This window comes from Littorina saxatilis, linkage group LG16, assembly GCF_037325665.1.
Source record: "Littorina saxatilis isolate snail1 linkage group LG16, US_GU_Lsax_2.0, whole genome shotgun sequence".
NCBI classification, from domain to species: domain Eukaryota; kingdom Metazoa; phylum Mollusca; class Gastropoda; order Littorinimorpha; family Littorinidae; genus Littorina; species Littorina saxatilis.
Window position 1 is genome coordinate 5,718,844 of NC_090260.1, and position 18,301 is coordinate 5,737,144.

Here is an 18,301-nt window from a genome sequence, read left to right on the forward strand (position 1 = left end):
CATGTTTTCACATAGAAAATGGTGGGCACCTGAACAAATATCTGCACATTACAATGAAGTCTTACTTTGTGATCTGTGTTTGTTTAATACCCCCCCCCCCCCCCCCCAAAGAAGAAGCTCACATAACTACCAACTACACAATTTCAATACAGAATCAAACAATGGGAAGAATCAGGATTCAGCAGTGCTAGGTCGTTGAGGGGGATAGCTATCACTAGGCACTCAGCAATGAATAGTTGAGGTTTTCACGGACATTACAAAAATCGGGTAACCTACGGACAGTAAATTTCACAGGAAAGGGAACAAGTCGCGTAAGGCGAAAATACAATATTTAGTCAAGTAGCTGTCGAACTCACAGAATGAAACTGAACGCAACGCAACGCAGCAAGACCGTATACTCGTAGCATCGTCACTCCACCGCCCGTGGCAAAGGCAGTGCACGTGGAATTGACAAGAAGAGCGGGGTATTCGTTGCGCTGAGAAGGATAGCACGCTTTTCTGTACCTCTCTTCGTTTTAACTTTCTGAGCGTGTTTTTAATCCAAACATATCATATCTATATATTTTTGGAATCAGGAACCGACAAGGAATAAGATGAAAGTGTTTTTAAATTGATTTCGAAAAAAGAATTTTGATAATAATTTTTATATATTTAATTTTCAGAGCTTGTTTTTAATCCGAATATAACATATTTATATGTTTTTGGAATCAGCAAATGATGGAAAATAAGATAAACGTAAATTTGGATCGTTTTATAAATTTTTATTTTTTTTAACAATTTTCAGATTTTTAATGACCAAAGTCATTAATTAATTTTTAAGCCACCAAGCTGAAATGCAATACCGAACCCCGGGCTTCGTCGAAGAGTACTTGACCAAAATTTCAACCAATTTGGTTGAAAAATGAGGGCGTGACAGTGCCGCCTCAACTTTCACGAAAAGCCGGATATGACGTCATCAAAGACATTTATCAAAAAAATGAAAAAAACGTTCGGGGATATCATACCCAGGAACTCTCATGTCAAATTTCATAAAGATCGGTCCAGTAGTTTAGTCTGAATCGCTCTACACACACACACACACACACAGACACACACACACACACACACACACACACACACACACACACGCACATACACCACGACCCTCGTTTCGATTCCCCCTCGATGTTAAAATATTTAGTCAAAACTTGACTAAATATAACAAGAATGTCAAAATTGGAAAAGTATGTTTTTTTCTTTCAAACCATTGATAGAGCTCTGAAGCTTCACACAAGTGTTGCAGAGAGAGCACTTGGCCTATTCATTTTTGGCACTAAAACATGCACACACACAAAAAGAAAGTTTTTAAAAAGTGGCGCCGATGTATTCTCACACTCACAGCCTTAGAATATTGCAGTTTGTATGTTACCAAATTGAGGCATGATTTTACTCCATGCAATTACCTGACCAAATCTGCGACAGTCGGGCAAACTTCTTACAAGTCGGATTGGGCCTTCAATCAAATACTCAGAAACCAGCAGCTACTTTAAGTAATACTAGTTTTGTTGTTATTTTTTACAGCTTGTACTGAATGTGTTTTCTTTTATCTCCTCAGAATCGAGTCAGCCAGAGAAAGACCATTGAGAGGGAGAGCGCACAGTAAAGCATATATGGCATGCACTTCGGTGGACCAGTGCCATCATCTTCACAACAGGAGATGCAGATCATATTTTCTTATGTTTAAGTATAGCTGTTAGCAAAAGTATTTGACGATTCTTGGGTACGACTTTCGTGTTTACTCCTATTAGCTTGTGCACAGCCCCAAAATCTGTTTTATTTTGATTTATCACTTATAGTTTGAATTTTTTTTAAATGGAATTAGTCCAAATGTAAATACATCTAAGGTTGCAATATTGTTTTCTTGTATATACCCTTAAAACTACCTCTTCGTGTAAACAAATTGTAAAAAGAAGTGTTTGTTCAAGGGAGATAATTTGAAGCGAATTGTTTTTAAATCAGTAAAACTGTGTAGTGTTTGTTTGTTGGCTTAACGCCCAGCCGACCACGAAGGGCCATATCAGGGCGGTAACTGCGTACTGACATCCTCAATTAGACAAAAAGAATAAGGAATAAAGGTTTACACACAGGTTGTACCCATTTTCTTGATTGCACTGCTTTTAAGTAGAAAGCTTTTTTTTCTCAGAATTATTTTACAAATAAAATTCAAGGGAGGCAATTGATATGATAAAAAGGAAGAATTTTTCTTTTCTTAGAATACTGTACACATTCAGTGAAGTATATTTTACAAGACAGAACACAGTGTTTATTTGTGTTTTTTTTCTCACAAGAGAACCACGAGATTTGTGCAGATTATTTAAAATTTTCTGTACAGTATATTTTACAAAGACAGATCCATACAATATATATAATTTTGTAATAAATGTTTACAATTTGTGGGTATGGTTTTTTTTAAATCAACAGTTCGGATAGCCACAACAAGTGTGTTTGTCTTGTGATTTGAGAGCTTTAGCACTGGATGCTTAGAATCCTCTTGATCATTTACTTCAGTAGGTTAAGCCACCTTCTCCAAAATCTTCTCTCCTATTCTGTGCTTACTACAGTGGGTTTGACAAGAGAACCACGAGATTTGTTTTTGTACATATGTTGCTGTTATTCTGTACACTTTAATATTTTAATCCTATGTGCAATTTTTTTTTTAAATGTGTGGTTTTTTGGCTCACGTAAGTGTAGCCTATGCGATGCTAAACTTTGTCTGTCTGTGCGTGTGTATGTGTGTGTGTGTGTGTGTGTGTGTGTGTGTGTGTGTGTGTGTGTATGTGTGTGTGATAGAACCTTTAACATTTGACTAAACACCGAAATACTAATTTTACCTGGTTATTATCCAAGCAACAGCTTCAAAATATTGAAGCAATGATCAACATTTCGTCGGCACGTATGTAGTTAAAGTGTGTATCCAAAGAAAACGGGTGGTGGGGGGTTTTGGGGGGGTAAAAACAGGTGACTGATTTGTGTCGTGTTTGGTAAGTAGACCAGGTCAGGGGTCAAGGTTAGGTCAGATCGCGTGAAGGATTGTGGTATAGATACAGTTATCACCGAGCTGCAGTTCGCCGATTCGAAGAAGACGACTCATGAGTTCACATTGTTCGGTTTCGTAGCTCCAGAAAAATAGATAAAGAAGATACCAAAGGAGATTTCATACAGGTTAATCTGCACAACGTGTTTCCAGTGTCTGCGCGAGGAAGCGCTGTCGAAAGCGCAGTGTCGATCTGGCCATCTGGCAGTCGTGTCCCCGTAAGTACTAACAAGTCGCGTAAGGCGAAAATACAACATTTAGTCAAGCTCAGTCGAACTCACAGAATGAAACTGAACGCACAGCATTTTTTTCACAATGACCGTAGTCCGCCGCTTGTGCAAAACGGAGTGAAACTGACGAGCCTGTTCAGCGCTGTGGTGGTTTCGCTGTGCTGCATAGCACGCTTTTCTGTACCTCTCTTCGTTTTAACTTTCTGAGCGTGTTTTTAATCCAAACATATCATATCTATATGTTTTTGGAATCAGGAACCGACAAGGAATAAGACGAAATTGTTTTTAAATCGGTTTCTTACCTCTACACACAGTCTTACCTCTACCCACACACACAATCTTACCTATACACACACACAGTCTTACCTCTACACACACAGTCTTACCTCTACACACACAGTCTTACCATTACAGACACAGTCTTACCTCTACACACATAGTCTTACCTCTACACACACAGTCTTACCTCTACACACATAGTCTTACCTCTACACACACAGTCTTACCATTACAGACACAGTCTTACCTCTACACTTACAGTCTTACCTTTACACACACACAGTCTTACCTCTACACACTTAGTCTTACCTCTACACACACAGTCTTACCTCTACACACACACACAGTCTTACCTCTACACACATAGTCTTACCTCTACACACACCGTCTTACCTATACACACACACACACACCCAGTCTTACCTCTACACACACAGTCTTACCTCTACACACACAATCTTACCTCTACACACACATAGTCTTACCTCTACACACACAGTCTTATCTCTACACACATATTCTTACCTCTACACACACACAGTCTTACCTCTACACACACAGTCTTACCTCTACACACACACAAGTCTTACCACTGCACACACAGTCTTACCTCTACCCACACAGTCTTACCTCTACACACACAGTCTTTCCTCTACACACACAGTCTTACCTCTACACACACAGTCTTACCTCTATTCAGCGATGTCACCTGACAACTTGTGGCTATCTCGACACATCCAATGGTTGGTTGTTATTTCTTGTCGTCTCTTCAGCTGACAGTGCTAGCCGAGACTGTCTTCAGCTGACAGTGCTAGCCGAGACTGTCTTCAGCTGACAGTGCTAGCCGAGACTGTCTTCAGCTGACAGTGCTAGCCGAGACTGTCTTCAGCTGACAGTGCTAGCCGAGACTGTCTTCAGCTGACAGTGCTAGCCGAGACTGATGCCAGTTTGTCTCCTGTCACAGTTCACATGGTAAGCTCCATGCTATTTCTAGTCACAATCCCGGTAGGTCTATCCCTTTAAAAATAAAGTAGACACATCCAAAGTGTTAGACCGATACTAGAACAACAAAGGCAATACAGTCAAACACAGGCGTTGTGAAGATGTGTCCTGTGTATCTGAGGTATGATCAGCATGGAAGGCGTTGTGAAGATGTGTCCTGTGTATCTGAGGTATGATCAGCATGGAAGGCGTTGTGAAGATGTGTCCTGTGTATCTGAGGTATGATCAGCATGGAAGGCGTTGTGAAGATGTGTCCTGTGTATCTGAGGTATGATCAGCATGGAAGGCGTTGTGAAGATGTGTCCTGTGTATCTGAGGTATGGTTAGCATGGAAGGCGTTGTGAAGATGTGTCCTGGGTGTCTGAGGTATGGTCAGCATGGAAGGCGTTGTGAAGATGTGTCCTGGGTATATGAGGTATGGTCAGCATGGAAGGCGTTGTGAAGATGTGATCTGTGTATCTGAGGTATGATCAGCATGGAAGGCGTTGTGAAGATGTGTCCTGTGTATCTGAGGTATGATCAGCATGGAAGGCGTTGTGAAGATGTGTCCTGTGTATCTGAGGTATGATCAGCATGGAAGGCGTTGTGAAGATGTGTCCTGTGTATCTGAGGTATGGTCAGCATGGAAGGCGTTGTGAAGATGTGTCCTGTGTATCTGAGGTATGATCAGCATGGAAGGCGTTGTGAAGATGTGTCCTGTGTATCTGAGGTATGATCAGCATGGAAGGCGTTGTGAAGATGTGACCTGGATACGATCAGCATGGAAGACGTTCAGTGCAATATTTCCCGCTGCTCACACAACTAACGACGTCAGCCTGATATATCTCAGGACTGAAGATCGAAGACCGAACTGAAAACCAATTGAGCGAGACATGAAGTTCCCGGTACTCACGTCAACATCAAAAGTGACTCAACATCAAGAGTGACTGGCAGAACTTTATAATTTATATAAAATGAAACACAACCTGAACACGTCTCTGCTGTGGTTGTGTCGACAAATTCACACAGACACAGACTGGGTTCTGACAACACAGGTGGTAACAATATATAGGCTTCAGCGCTAACACACCCGGACCCTTGTGACGTCACGCACGACTGCACATCCGGGCCACGATCAACTCATACTGGGTCAATAAGAAGCGAGCAACAGATGTTGAATTGTTCCCCCCAGGGCCCGTATGCTTATGGGGGAAGTTCGCGACAACTCCCGAAGTTTTGAGTGACATCGGAAGTACTTGCCTCACTTTCGTATGCATGGGCCAGAAAAAGGGTTTACTTCGAAGCAAAGCGAGGCAGTAACTCAGGGTAGTTTGCGACTACTTCTAAAGTTTTGAGTGAAATCGGAAGTACATCCCACCTTTGGCATGCATGGGACGAAAAAAGAGTTTACTTTGGAAGCTAACGAGGAAGTAAATGAGGGTAAATGTACTACAGCCAGACCCAGTAGTAAACACGCTACTTCCACAGTTTCTCAGTGCAAAAATGCAGGGCTTTTCTTCAGTTTTTCATATCAAACCGAGCTGACGCAAATGAAAGTCCCAATTAGAGAGGAAATGTCGCATCTTGTGCATGCATTTCGTGCACATTTCCCTGAATACAAACCTGAGTTGCCAGCTTTGACTTTTGTTTGTTCTGGGTCATTGGCCACCACTCTTTCATTCCCCCTTATACGAGGGGGTTACTGTGTTTCTATGAAAATGGGCGTCGTTGTGTGCATGTGTGAGTGTCTGTTTGTGTGTGTGTGTGTGTGTGTGTGTGTGTGTGTGTGTGTGTGTGTGTGTGTGTGTGTGTGTGTGTGTTTGTGTGTGGGTTTGAGTGTAAGTTTCTGCTGTTGTTTTTGGCTCACGTAAGTGTAGCCTATGCGATGCTAAACTTTGTCTGTCTGAGCGTGCGTGCGTGCGTGCGTATGTATGTATGTATGTATGTATGTCTGTGGTAGAAACTTTAACATTTGACTGAACACCGAAATACTAATTTTACCTGGTTATTATTCAAGCAACATTTTCAAAGTATTGAAGCAATGATCAACATTTCGTCGGCAAGTGTGTAGTTAAAGTGTGTATCCACAGAAAACGGGTGGTGGGGGGTTTTGGGCGGGTGACTTGTTTGTGTCGTGTGTGGTAAGTAGACCAGGTCAGGGGTCAAGATCAGGTCAGGTCGCGTGAAGGATTGTGGTATAGACTCACTTTCCAGTTCTCACCTCTGCATTCGCCGATTCGGGGAAGACGATTTCACATTGTTCGATTTCTTAGCTCAAGAAAAATAGATAAAGAAGATACCAAAGCCAAAGGAGATTTCCAACAGTTTGATCTGCACAGCGTGTTTCCAGTGTCTGCGCAGGGAAGATCAGCTGTCGAAAGCGCAGTGTCGATCTGGCAGTCGTGTCCCCAGTAACAATGTAAGTACAGACAGATCTAGTGTATCCCACTCATAAAGCGTGTCACATAAGCTTACTGATCATTCGTTTTGTTTAATTTCTTTCTATTTCAGCAGACACGGATATAAAAAAAAACAGTGCTAGACAGTCACCGGCGTGAAAGGCAGTGAGTGAGTGAGACAGTCACCTCCAGTGAAATTAGTTGATCTAAACTGCCTGTAATGTTTGGATGTCTTTGTTCTTGGTTCGATTTATGTGAATTTCAAGACTTGCAGTAGAGTCTCAAGTTTACTCTGCCCGTATAAAACTGTCTACTATTTACTTGAACATGCAGATATAAGGAAACGGGATGAATATGTTCTCAAAGTCAACATTATTACGATTTTGCCTCAGTTTCAAAACATGCTCTGTCATGGTTCTGTCTGTAAAATGTGGTGCCTTTCTACAGACAATTTGTGAATGCTAGATCTACCTAGATCTGTATCGCGTTTCATTCCAGACTCCTCTCTTTGATTGTACTATTTGCTGTTTTAAGAACCAGGCTGCTGCAGTCAGTTGACATGTTTCGCATAATGTAGGATTCCCATGCATGCTGCATAGGTAAAGTAGCTTGTATAACCCGACTATTCAGTATCAAAACACTGTTTTTATTTGTGTAGGTTGTAGTCATCACAACTAATCGTATTTTGCCTTTTGTTTCAGAAAGGAGGATAAGCTACAACAAGATCGACGCTATGTCAGATATGCCTCAGCCACATGACGACTTCCGAATTTAGATCCACTCGGCATGGTGACAAGTCTTGATGAAAAGTATAAGACTGAGGACTGCAGTGGAAAAAGTGGCTACATGGCAGGAACATATTGCTTAGTGTCTGCAGTGCAAAAGACAGATAAGCTGATGGTAGATTTCCAAATGAACACAGTACCCTCAGATCTACTGTTGATTTACGACGGGCAAGCTACAATCCAGGGCAGAGAACACTGCAGCGTTGTATTCCAACTCTTCCTTTGTTTCAGGAAAGGACGTCCTTACAAATTAACATTACAACTCTCTGATACAAAGACATAGTGTACAGGAACATTCCAATAATTGAGTGGGACAGGATTAAACAAATTCCCAGGGCTGCAGTGAGGAAGTACACGGTTTTTCTGCCATTGACCTTAATAGCTTTCACACAGCCAGTATATGAGAGAATGGTCTTCTTGGTGACCGTTCATGCCCAAGCACGTGGAGCTGGTTGCCAGCAGGACAATGTGTCACTGAACAATATCAGAGACTTCGGAGTGCAAGGATCAGGGCAAATAACCTCATGTGAACCTGTCTGAGTGTGACCATCGTGACGCCCATATATTTAAATCTTAGTCGTATGACAATTCCAAGAATATATTATCTTGATACGCAAGCTCTAGAGTAAGTTAATGATTGTAGATAAGCTTTGCCATGATAATTATGCTGATGCAGTTTAAAAGTGTGTGTGTCTTTGGACGTCTTTTTGTTATTGGAATTATGATTTTTGTTAAATTGTATTGCTGTTGCTGTTGTTGTGTGAGTGAGTTGTGAGTTGGCAAACTTGACTTGACGGATGACTGTTTGCGTCAGTGAGACTGTGTTTAGTATGCATTCTTATTCTTTTGATTGGAAATGAGTATTGTTACAACATAATTTCCATATGGATTAATAAATTTGAGTTGAGTTGAGTTGAGTTGAGTGTGTGTGTGTGTGTGTGTGTGTGTGTGTGTGTGTGTGTGTGTGTGTGTGTGTGTGAGAGAGAGAGAGAGAGAGAGAGAGAGAGAGAGAGAGAGAGAGAGAGAGAGAGAGAGAGAGAGAGAGAGAGAGGATTGCACAAGATCTCCTTCAGGGACAACTACACCAACAACAAATACACAGTCATTTTATCAGTTTGACTTCTTTTAAAAATTATACATAGAGTAAATATGATGCGTTAGTTGTAACTCTGAGTGTGTGGTGTGTGTGGTGTGTGTGCGTGTGCATGTGCGTGTGACGGAGTGATTTGAGCTTGTGTTACTGTTTGTCGATTTCTTACGGGAGCCTTGAAGGCTTCGCCTCTTGTTGTCATTGCTTTATGTGTGTGTGTGTTCGAGTGTTAAAGTGTAAGTGTCTGCTATGTGTTTGTCATTGCTTTATCTGTGTGTGTGTGTGTGTATGTGTGTGTGTGTGTGTGTGGGTGTGTGTGTACCCATGTTTCCACAGGTTTGGTTGCCTAAATCACCATAAGGCAACCATCCACACGTGGATGGCAACCTAAACTCTGGATGGCAACCTAATTGTGTGGATGGTCGCTTCATTTAACACCGTTAAATTGACTTTTTTGACGGAAAGAATGTCATAACAATGTTCAAAATGACATTCTTTACGTCCTCTATAGGCGACGAAATAGGTCAAATTTTGTGCATTTTTTAGTGCAAAATTCTTCGATGCCGGAGCGAGTACTGCACCCAGTGCTGTTGTAGTGCAAGTGCACTAGAAAGGCACTACACCCAGTGCCGCCTCTTAGGTAACCATCCACACTTTAGGTACGTGTGTGTGTGTGTGTGTGTTTGTGTTTGTACGAGTGCCTGCCTGCATGTGTGTGCGTGCGTGCGGGTATAATTGTCCGTCTGTTCCTTCATTCGTGTGTTTGTGTGCGCGCGCGCGCGCGCGCGCGTGTCTGTGTGTGTGTGTGTGTGTGTGTGTGTGTGTGTGTGTGTGTGTGCGTGTGTGTGATTGTGTGCATGTGTGTGTGTGAGTGTGTCTGTGTGTTCGATGTTATGTGTGTGTTAGACGGTGTGTGTGTGTGTTCAACGGTGTGTGTGTGTGTGTGTGTGTGTGTGTGTGTGTGTGTTCGACGTTATGTGTGTGTTCGACGGTGTGTGTGTGTGTGTGTGTGTGTGTGTGTGTGTGTGTGTGTGGGCACCCACTCCCCACACTATGATGAGCTGACTATATTTGCGCCTAGATATTTTATTCATGTTCTTACGTGTTATGCTGTTTATTGTGATTCACCACACCCGAGTTTCTCGTAATTGAGATAATAAAGTGTTCTAGTTGGGATTCCCCCAATTTTCGTGACCTTGACCGAAAAACTCTCGAAGTCACCACTACGGCGTTCATGCATAGTGACCAGTTGGAAAGTTAACTTCGGGAGTTCTCGCTTCCAAAAGAGGCCTCTACTTCCAGTGTTTCTGACTTCCTCCTCATGCATACTGACCCTGACATGTGTGGTTTTAACTGCGTCAGACACCCAATGTCAATAAGAAGCGAGCAACAGATGTGGAAATGCCCCCCCGCCCCCTCCCCAGGCTTGTGTGGTTTTAACATCGTCAGACACCCAATGTCGCTTCTTATCTTCATGTAATTTATGCGTAAGTGTTTATGAGTGTGCTTGAGTTGTTAATGCGAAATAATGTGTATGAGTGCGCCTTGAGTCGCCTTGTGGTGAGATAATTATGTGCGCGTTATGAATTTTCGTATTATTATTATTGTTATTATTATTATTATTATTATTATTATTATTATTATTATTATTATTATTATTATTTAAGTTATTGAGACATCTCAGTGCACTAAGGGATTTATAGAGCAAATCGAGAAAATTCATTATTGAACGAAGCGCATAGCGCTGAGTTCAATAATTATTTTCGAGTGGTTCGATTGCCCAGCTAGGTAGCCTAGCAGACGACATTAACCCCGCTCAGCAAATTAACACGTTGGGCAAACAAACAAACAAACAAGTACATGGTACATTCACAAAAAGTACCACAGTACAAAGTACCAGGTACTATAGTACTACTGTAGTACATGGTACATTCACAAAAAGTACCATAGTACAAAGTACTAGGTACTATAGTACTACTGTAGTACATGGTACATTCACAAAAAGTACCATAGTACAAAGTACTAGGTACTATAGTACTATGGTACATTCACTAAAAAGTACCATAGTACAAAGTACAAAGTACTCTACTGTACCACAAAGTACTATAGTCCATGGTACATTTACTACACAGTACTATAGTACAAAGTACCATGTACTACAGTATGTACTATAGTACATGGTACATTTACTATAGTTTACTAAAATACAGGGTACATTTACTATAGTTTACTATAGTATACTATAGTACATCGTGTGGTACTTTTTCAGCTGGGGACACACAACACTTGAGGCACCCCACACAAAAGTAGATCTCACTGTACACGACCTGACCACACAGTTATGCCTATTCAAATGCGCGTAGCAAAATGTGCGTTTGGAATCTTCTTTTTTCTATGGCGGTACTGACAATATCGTTATTAAAACTATCCCAGTGCACTAAGGGATTTATAGAGCAAATCTCGAAAATAATTATTTTTGTGAATGTACCATGTACTTGTTTGTTTGTTTGTTTGTTTGCTTAACGCCCAGCCGACCACAAAGGGCCATATCAGGGCGGTGCTGCTTTGACATTTAACGTGCGCCACACACAAGACAGAAGTCGCAGCACAGGCTTCATGTCTCACCCAGTCACATTATTCTGACACCGGACCACATGGTAACGTTACACAATTTGTTCTTGTGATAACTAATATGTTCAGTTTTAATGCAACATGCATACATTAATTTCTGTTTGAATTGCTGCAAGAAAGTCCGACAGAATGGATAGCGAAAATAGTGATTGAAGAGTTGTATTTAAAACACAGACAGAGGAGTACGGGTTGGTTAGATTGTATCAACATCTTTATTTTTCTCTAGCCAAAAATGCCATTCCTTGCATTTAGATCTGCGAACAAACGGGAGGTCACAACAAACGGTTGAGGAGGAAATCAGGAAGTCACAAAGTGTACATGTAGACTATCATGCGGTCGAATCTCGATCTTCCCAGTGTGGTAAGCAAGATGTGCAGATTGTTTTTGTTTGAACACACTGATTTACAGCTTTGATTTTAATTTGAAGTGTTCATCTCTGTTCAGCCACCCGGTTCTCTCCCACTGTTTCTCGCCCAGACCTCCAGTTAGATCTACGTCCAGTCAACAGATAAGAAGTGAATCACAGTGGACGCAGAACCATTCAATTGAAGTTGGCAGAATAATTTCTCACCCCCAGCTGGTAAGTTCTATAGTAAGTTTATGTGATCATAGGCTGGAAAAGCTGACATAATGAAGTTTGCAAGCTTTGATTGCAAATATATGTATGTTAACTACTTCGGGGTCTCCACTCAATGATAATGTATGGTGTATGAAGCATGCGCGCGCGCGTGTGTTTGTGTGTCCCTAGTATACTATGTGTTTGTGCCTGTCTGTATCCCTGAGAGAGTTGATGAACGGGGAAACGGGCGATTGGAGTCATTGTGTATAGATCTACCGACATCATTTTCTCTTCACAGTTTCATCTAAGATCTTATACTGCTACACTTTCAGTAGATTCTACTGCTACCCTATCAGTAGACGATTTCTGGTTGCATTTGGTCTTTGCAGCTTCCCAACAGAATACCACAGAGCACGTTGGAGTGAAAGCTACTACGTCAAGTTCAGGAACATCAACTACAGTAGCTATAAAAATCATTTTTGCCGTTTCCTTGTGAAATGGGGGCGCCATATGTCCATTCATTGCATATTGAGCATTCTATGTTCTTAGAAACATTATATGCGCATAGAATGCATTTTGTGCATAGAATGCATTCTATGTCATTCGTAAATTTGTATCTGAACAAAGAATTTATTTGTATATTAAACATAAAATGTTATTCTATAAATGCTATAGAATGTAGTTCTATGCATTGGATTCAATTCTATACTTACAGGATTTGAATCGTTGTTACAGAAAAAAAAGAGTTGTTGAACTTGAATTTAATCCTATGCTATAGAATTAGATTATATATGTGAAATGCATTCTATGGTGATCATAGAATGCATTCCATGCACAAAATGTATTCTATGCGCATATACTGTTTCTAAGAACATAGAATGCTGAAGCTCGCATTTTTCATGACCGCGAACCGAGATCATTATTTTTAATATTCACTGAGACGAGGTATGTAACCTCTTTATTCCTCCTTTCTTCAGTTATTCAAAGAAAAGAGGAGTTTTTGTGCGAAAGTTTGATCGAATTCAAATCACTCAACCAGTCTACCTGCGCTGGCGATTGAATAATGCGCGGTTGTATAGTTCAGGGAAAATCTATCAATTCTGTTAACACTTCTTGTCAGTTTCCCTGTTTTGGACTAAAATCAAGTACACAGTTATGGTATTATTCTACTGTGCCGGTAAAGGCAGATAGTAGGGAGATTTAATAAACGAAACGTCCCGACGTTTCGTTTTGAAGTTGTGGTAAACGTCATCATTTCGGGGGTCTCTCGCTGGAAAGGTGAAGGTCAACTGAAACGGAACGTGGAACGTCAAAACGCAGTCACGTTTTCCACCCCCAAAAAACGAACAATATTTCGTCAACTTTTGTGAGTATTTTTGCACACTAACAGTTTTATTTGTTGGCCATTTTATGCATTGCTAGATTCATCAACCCTTTCACAGTCTTTCAGCGCTGAGAATGTGTTCATTGGAGGTAGACAACTGTTGTGAACTGAAATATTTTGAAGGGTGCTGATCCTGGTACATTTATCCAACTTCATGGTGAAGAAAGCAAATGGCGAAGCAGAAGTAGGTCATCGCATCGAATTTTTATTCTGGCTTCGTATGTGATTTTGTATAAACAAAGTCTGTGTGATTTATTTGGACTGAAAATAATCAAAGTATGCCCGATTCTGGACCACCTCCTAGGGTGTTTTTTTCCATTCTGATCGAGGACAGACGTGATAATTTCACTTGAAGATTTATCGCCCTTCCTTCATTCCGAAACGAAACGTGAATACATCTAAATCTTGTCTGCGGCCGATGCCGTCTCGTTTCACGTTCCGTTTCGCGGGGTGACTCATTCACCAAACGAAACGAGCTGCAAAACGAAACGTGCTGTCCTTTGAATCTCCCTAGTGTGTGTTCTGGTCATGTTTTGGTATCGCTTAGGAAATGTTCTTTCTTCGAATGGGACAAGCAGACGAACTTTTGCACCCGTGTTCCAACGTTAAAAACTGTATGAAGTTCCGTTTTCTGGGGCAAAATAGTGTATGAAACCGCTGTATGTTCTTTAAATTGATGCGATGTGTGCATTTGGTTGCGTGTGATCTGTTTATAAAATGAAATATTGTCGAAAACTAACCGTCGGATTGCAGTCTCTTGTCCAAGCAACTCAGTTCAGAAAATTTGGAAGGGGAACTACTCTTGTCGTACGAGAGTTACTTGCCTTGGGAGTTTGCGTGCACTCATAAGAGATCTAAAGCGAGTTTCTCTGCACTGATCGTTAGATTTGGATTTAGAAAACAACCGAACTCATAGATTTTATATGGAGATTAATGTGTTCAAGCCTGTAGTTGCCAGTTTAAATGTAGTATGTTTGCATTGTTTGGTCTAGAGATGTATATTTCGTACATTGGAGCGTTCGGAACTTTTCAATCGCTAAAGTAGTTCCCTCAAAGTCTAACTCATCAACCTGTGAGCTATCGAGGATTCAGGCCCGTTGTTGGGTAAGTGATTTTGGTTGTTGGGTAAGTTACCGAAAAATAACTAGCCCTACACCTTTACAGAGAGAAAGAAGCAGAGGGGGGAATAATGTGTGTTCTGTATATGTTTTGGCCTATCGCTTAGGATAATGTTCTTTCGTCAAATGGGACTAGCAGACGAACTTTTGCACCCGTGTTCCAACGTTAAAAACTGTATGAAGTTCAGTTTTCTGGGAAAAATAGTGTATGAAACCGCTTTATGTTGTTTAAATTGATGAGATGTGTGCATTTGGTTGCGTGTGATCTGTTTATTAAATGAAATATTGTTGAAAACTGACCGTCGGATTGCAGTCTGTTGTCGAAGAAACTGAGTGAAAAGAAGGGGAACTACTCTTGTCGCTAGACAAAGTATGAGTTACTTGACATTGCTTGTGATGAACGTTTGAGCACGGCAGATCTAGATTCAGAAAACAACCGAACTCATGGATTTTATATGGAGATTCATGTGTTCAGGCCTGTAGTTGTTAATTTAAATGCGGTATGTTTGTATTGTTTGCTCCAGAGATGTATACTTCGTACATTAGAGCGTTCGGAACTTTTCAGTCGCAAAAAGTAGTACCGAAACAGAACAACTTCTCAACCCATTGCACTATCGATGATTCAGGCTGTTGCTGGGTCGTTATTTGTTTGGTTGCTGGGTCATTATCGAAAAATAACTAGCTCTACAAGTTTACAGAGGTAAAGAAGCAGAGGGGTGAATAATAAAGAATACTTTCTATGTGCATAGAAAGCATTCTATGCAAAGAATGCTTTCTGTGCGCAGATAATGCATTCTAGATCTATGCACAAAGAAAGCGATTGTATGCGTATAGAAATTAGAATGCATTTTCTATGCATAGAACACATTACATGCATAGAATGCACAATATAGAATTAATAGACACATGGTGCCCCGTATTCAGCTGCTTTTCCTAATACATAAAACAGTGTCACTAAGAAATCAACAAGGAGAAAAAGAAAGAAAACGGTCATATTTCCTTTTGTGTTATCTTTTGGTGCATGGGTTCATGGGGGGTTCAAATCCTGTAACCGACAGGTTCACAGTGTACCGCGACATTGCTTCGACCACCAAATGATGCTTACATACGATTGCATTGGCGTGCTCTCTCTCTCTCTCTCTCTCTCTCTCTCTCTCTCTCTCTCTCTCTCTCTCTCTCTCTCTCTCTCTTGCTCTCTCTCTCTCTCTCTCTCTCTCTCTCTCTCTCTCTCTCTCTCTCTCTCTCTCTCTCTCTCTCTCTCTCTCTCTCGTGGAGAGAAGACGTGTTTACAAGTGCTCCGCTATTCTTGCGTTTTTGACAGTGATATCGTACACTGTCAGCGCCCATTTTCATATGTGCTTTTTTGTGACGATGTGGACTACACTATGGTGAACTTTTCTATAGCTTTTGTTCACACATGGCGGTGATTTTTGTGGAATTGTGTTTTTCAACTATGCCATCACTGTGCTCTTTGTGAGCGGGCTGCTGGGTCAGCCACGCTTGGCCACGCTTGACCGGCGCCACCACCTGGCTCTGGAGAGCTCAGCCGCGCCTTATCAGTATCCCATCTTATCTCCCATCCCCCCGACTACGCCGTTTCCGTGAGCGCATAGTAAACATGGTCTGGTCTCTGAGGCGTGTGTGTCCGGTCTGCAAGACTCTCTCTTCTCTTCAACTTCATCTTGAGGTGTCATAAGATGATCTCGAGGATGGGCAGTGTAATTATGTGAGTCGCCGCCGGATACGTCTTGGGCCTCTCGCCCACAAGCTTTCATGCTTTCTTAATCCTAACCAATTATGTGATTTTATCTCGCTCAAAGGCCATGAGCACTGTGTTATTTTGACTCTGCAGCTTAGTCCCATGGCCCTGCACACTTGTAACTTGCAGGACTGGGTCCCCAGTGTGGACATCAAAAGGGACCCAAATCAGCTAACTTTTACAGTACCTTTAGAGTTACTCGCACTCACAAGACAGATTTTATATAAACGATATAGATGTGACATTCGTAGCAAGCCTGGTTTTTATGTTGACTGGGTGGACGAAGCCGACAACCCCACCCGTAAGCTAAGTGTTATAGACAGTTCTGATCTGGAAGACCAACGTGACTACTGCCTTCGGAGCTGTTTCGGACCAAAGTACAGGTAAGGCGTGACGGCATTAAATGCATCACCGTCACCCTCTATTACACGACAGGCACAGTTCTGGTGCAAGGGACCAAGTGTAATGTATGGCGAGACGAGGAATTCGATGCCATTGTTTCCTGCATCAAGGCTGTGTCTGCCCTCGATGCAGCCAACAGAAAAGCGTCGATGACGGAGAAGCTGTCAACTATGCGCCTCCCACCCACTTCACACGCCTCCAACGCCTCTTCAGGTCAAACCGCGACCACTAAACCTGCAAGAGCGTCTCGGCGTCTGAAATCTCTCGGTCCCGACAATGCCTCACTCGAGAGTATTAATGAAGACTCTGAGCTCGCTCTTGCACCTTCATTGGACAACTCTTACACTCCGCCCCCCTCTACTGCAGCACTCACTGACTCATGTGACATAAGCCCCGAAGGCACAGTGACACCTGTTCTTCCCCAAACTGAACAGAGCTCGACCTCTTCTCCCACATTCCTACCTGCCTGTCCCTCAACCCCTAATCCTTCAGGCCAATCCTCTTGTACGACTGCTGATTCGGACCCCTCCCCCTTAATGCAGTCGAGTGTGACGGTCGACACTGCATCTGCAGTGACTGACTCCTCAGTCCCCTCCCCCCAAATGCAATCGAGCGTGGAAACTGCTTCTTCTGTGGAGTCCGCGAAACAAAATGATGCGCCTTCCCCTTCTGACGACGACGGTCTCATCGTGGATGATGGGAGCGGCCACCCAAAGACCACCCAACTACTCAAGAAAAAAGCTCGACGCGCAAGAACAAACCGTAGAGTTATCATCAGCCACCCGTTCTCCCTTCGGACAGTACAGAAACAGTTAAGGCGCCTACGTCACAAGGTGTGTAGTGTTGTCGATGGTTCCAGCAAGACACCTGACAATGTGTCCAGCATCGAAAACACCAAACAACAAGTGAAAAATGAGCTTAAACTTCATATAAAAGTACAGATTGATAAACTAAAGGAAAGAGTGATCCAGCTTGAGACCACAGTCAACACTCTAAACAAGGTCAACAGTGACCTTAGGTCTCAAGTTGGTGACCTAAAGAAATCCTTAACCTCAAAGGCAAACATTCAAGCTAGTACTCAGACTGACTCAATCCAAGCCTGCCAGCAAGAGGAGAGTAGTCCAGCCTACAATGTTACCACATCAAACCGGTTCGTCGCCCTGGAGGCTGATGCGGTAAAGCAGGCGGACCGGGTCCACGTCTGCCCTACTCTGACAAAACCCAGCACAACAGATTGTACAACTGCCAAAGCCGTTGATATCTGCAGCGTCACAGTTACTAACAAATTTTCTGTGCTGTCGGATTCCGACGAAGATAATCTGTCGACATGCACACACAAAAAAGACGGCGAAGAGCGCACACTAGAAGCAAACATACCCACAGTCAACAGTCGCGCTACGAACAACCAGCTGCGCCAGCACCCCGAGAAAACACCGCGACAGCGACTAGCAGAGTGTAGGGTGGCCGCAGAGACAACCCATGTGCTACTGGGGGACTCAGTACTTCGACCTGTTAGGCCAGAGCTCACGTTTCCGGGGAAACGGGCTGAAAATCTCAGTGTCTCTGGCCTAACCCTGGACGACCTAGCACACTGGCTGCAAAACATTCCTC

General features: G+C 42.3%; 1 protein-coding gene across 1 annotated transcript in view; it reads right to left on the reverse strand.

Moving 5' to 3' along the window:
• The window catches only part of LOC138950247 (uncharacterized), a 796,434-nt gene extending 791,915 nt beyond the window's left edge, over positions 1 to 4,519 (reverse strand). The window contains exon 1 of the mRNA XM_070321981.1: positions 4,273 to 4,519. The gene's annotated coding sequence lies outside the window, so the exon portion shown is untranslated. The remainder of the gene's footprint in view (positions 1 to 4,272) is intronic.
• Between the last annotated feature and the right edge of the window lie 13,782 nt (positions 4,520 to 18,301).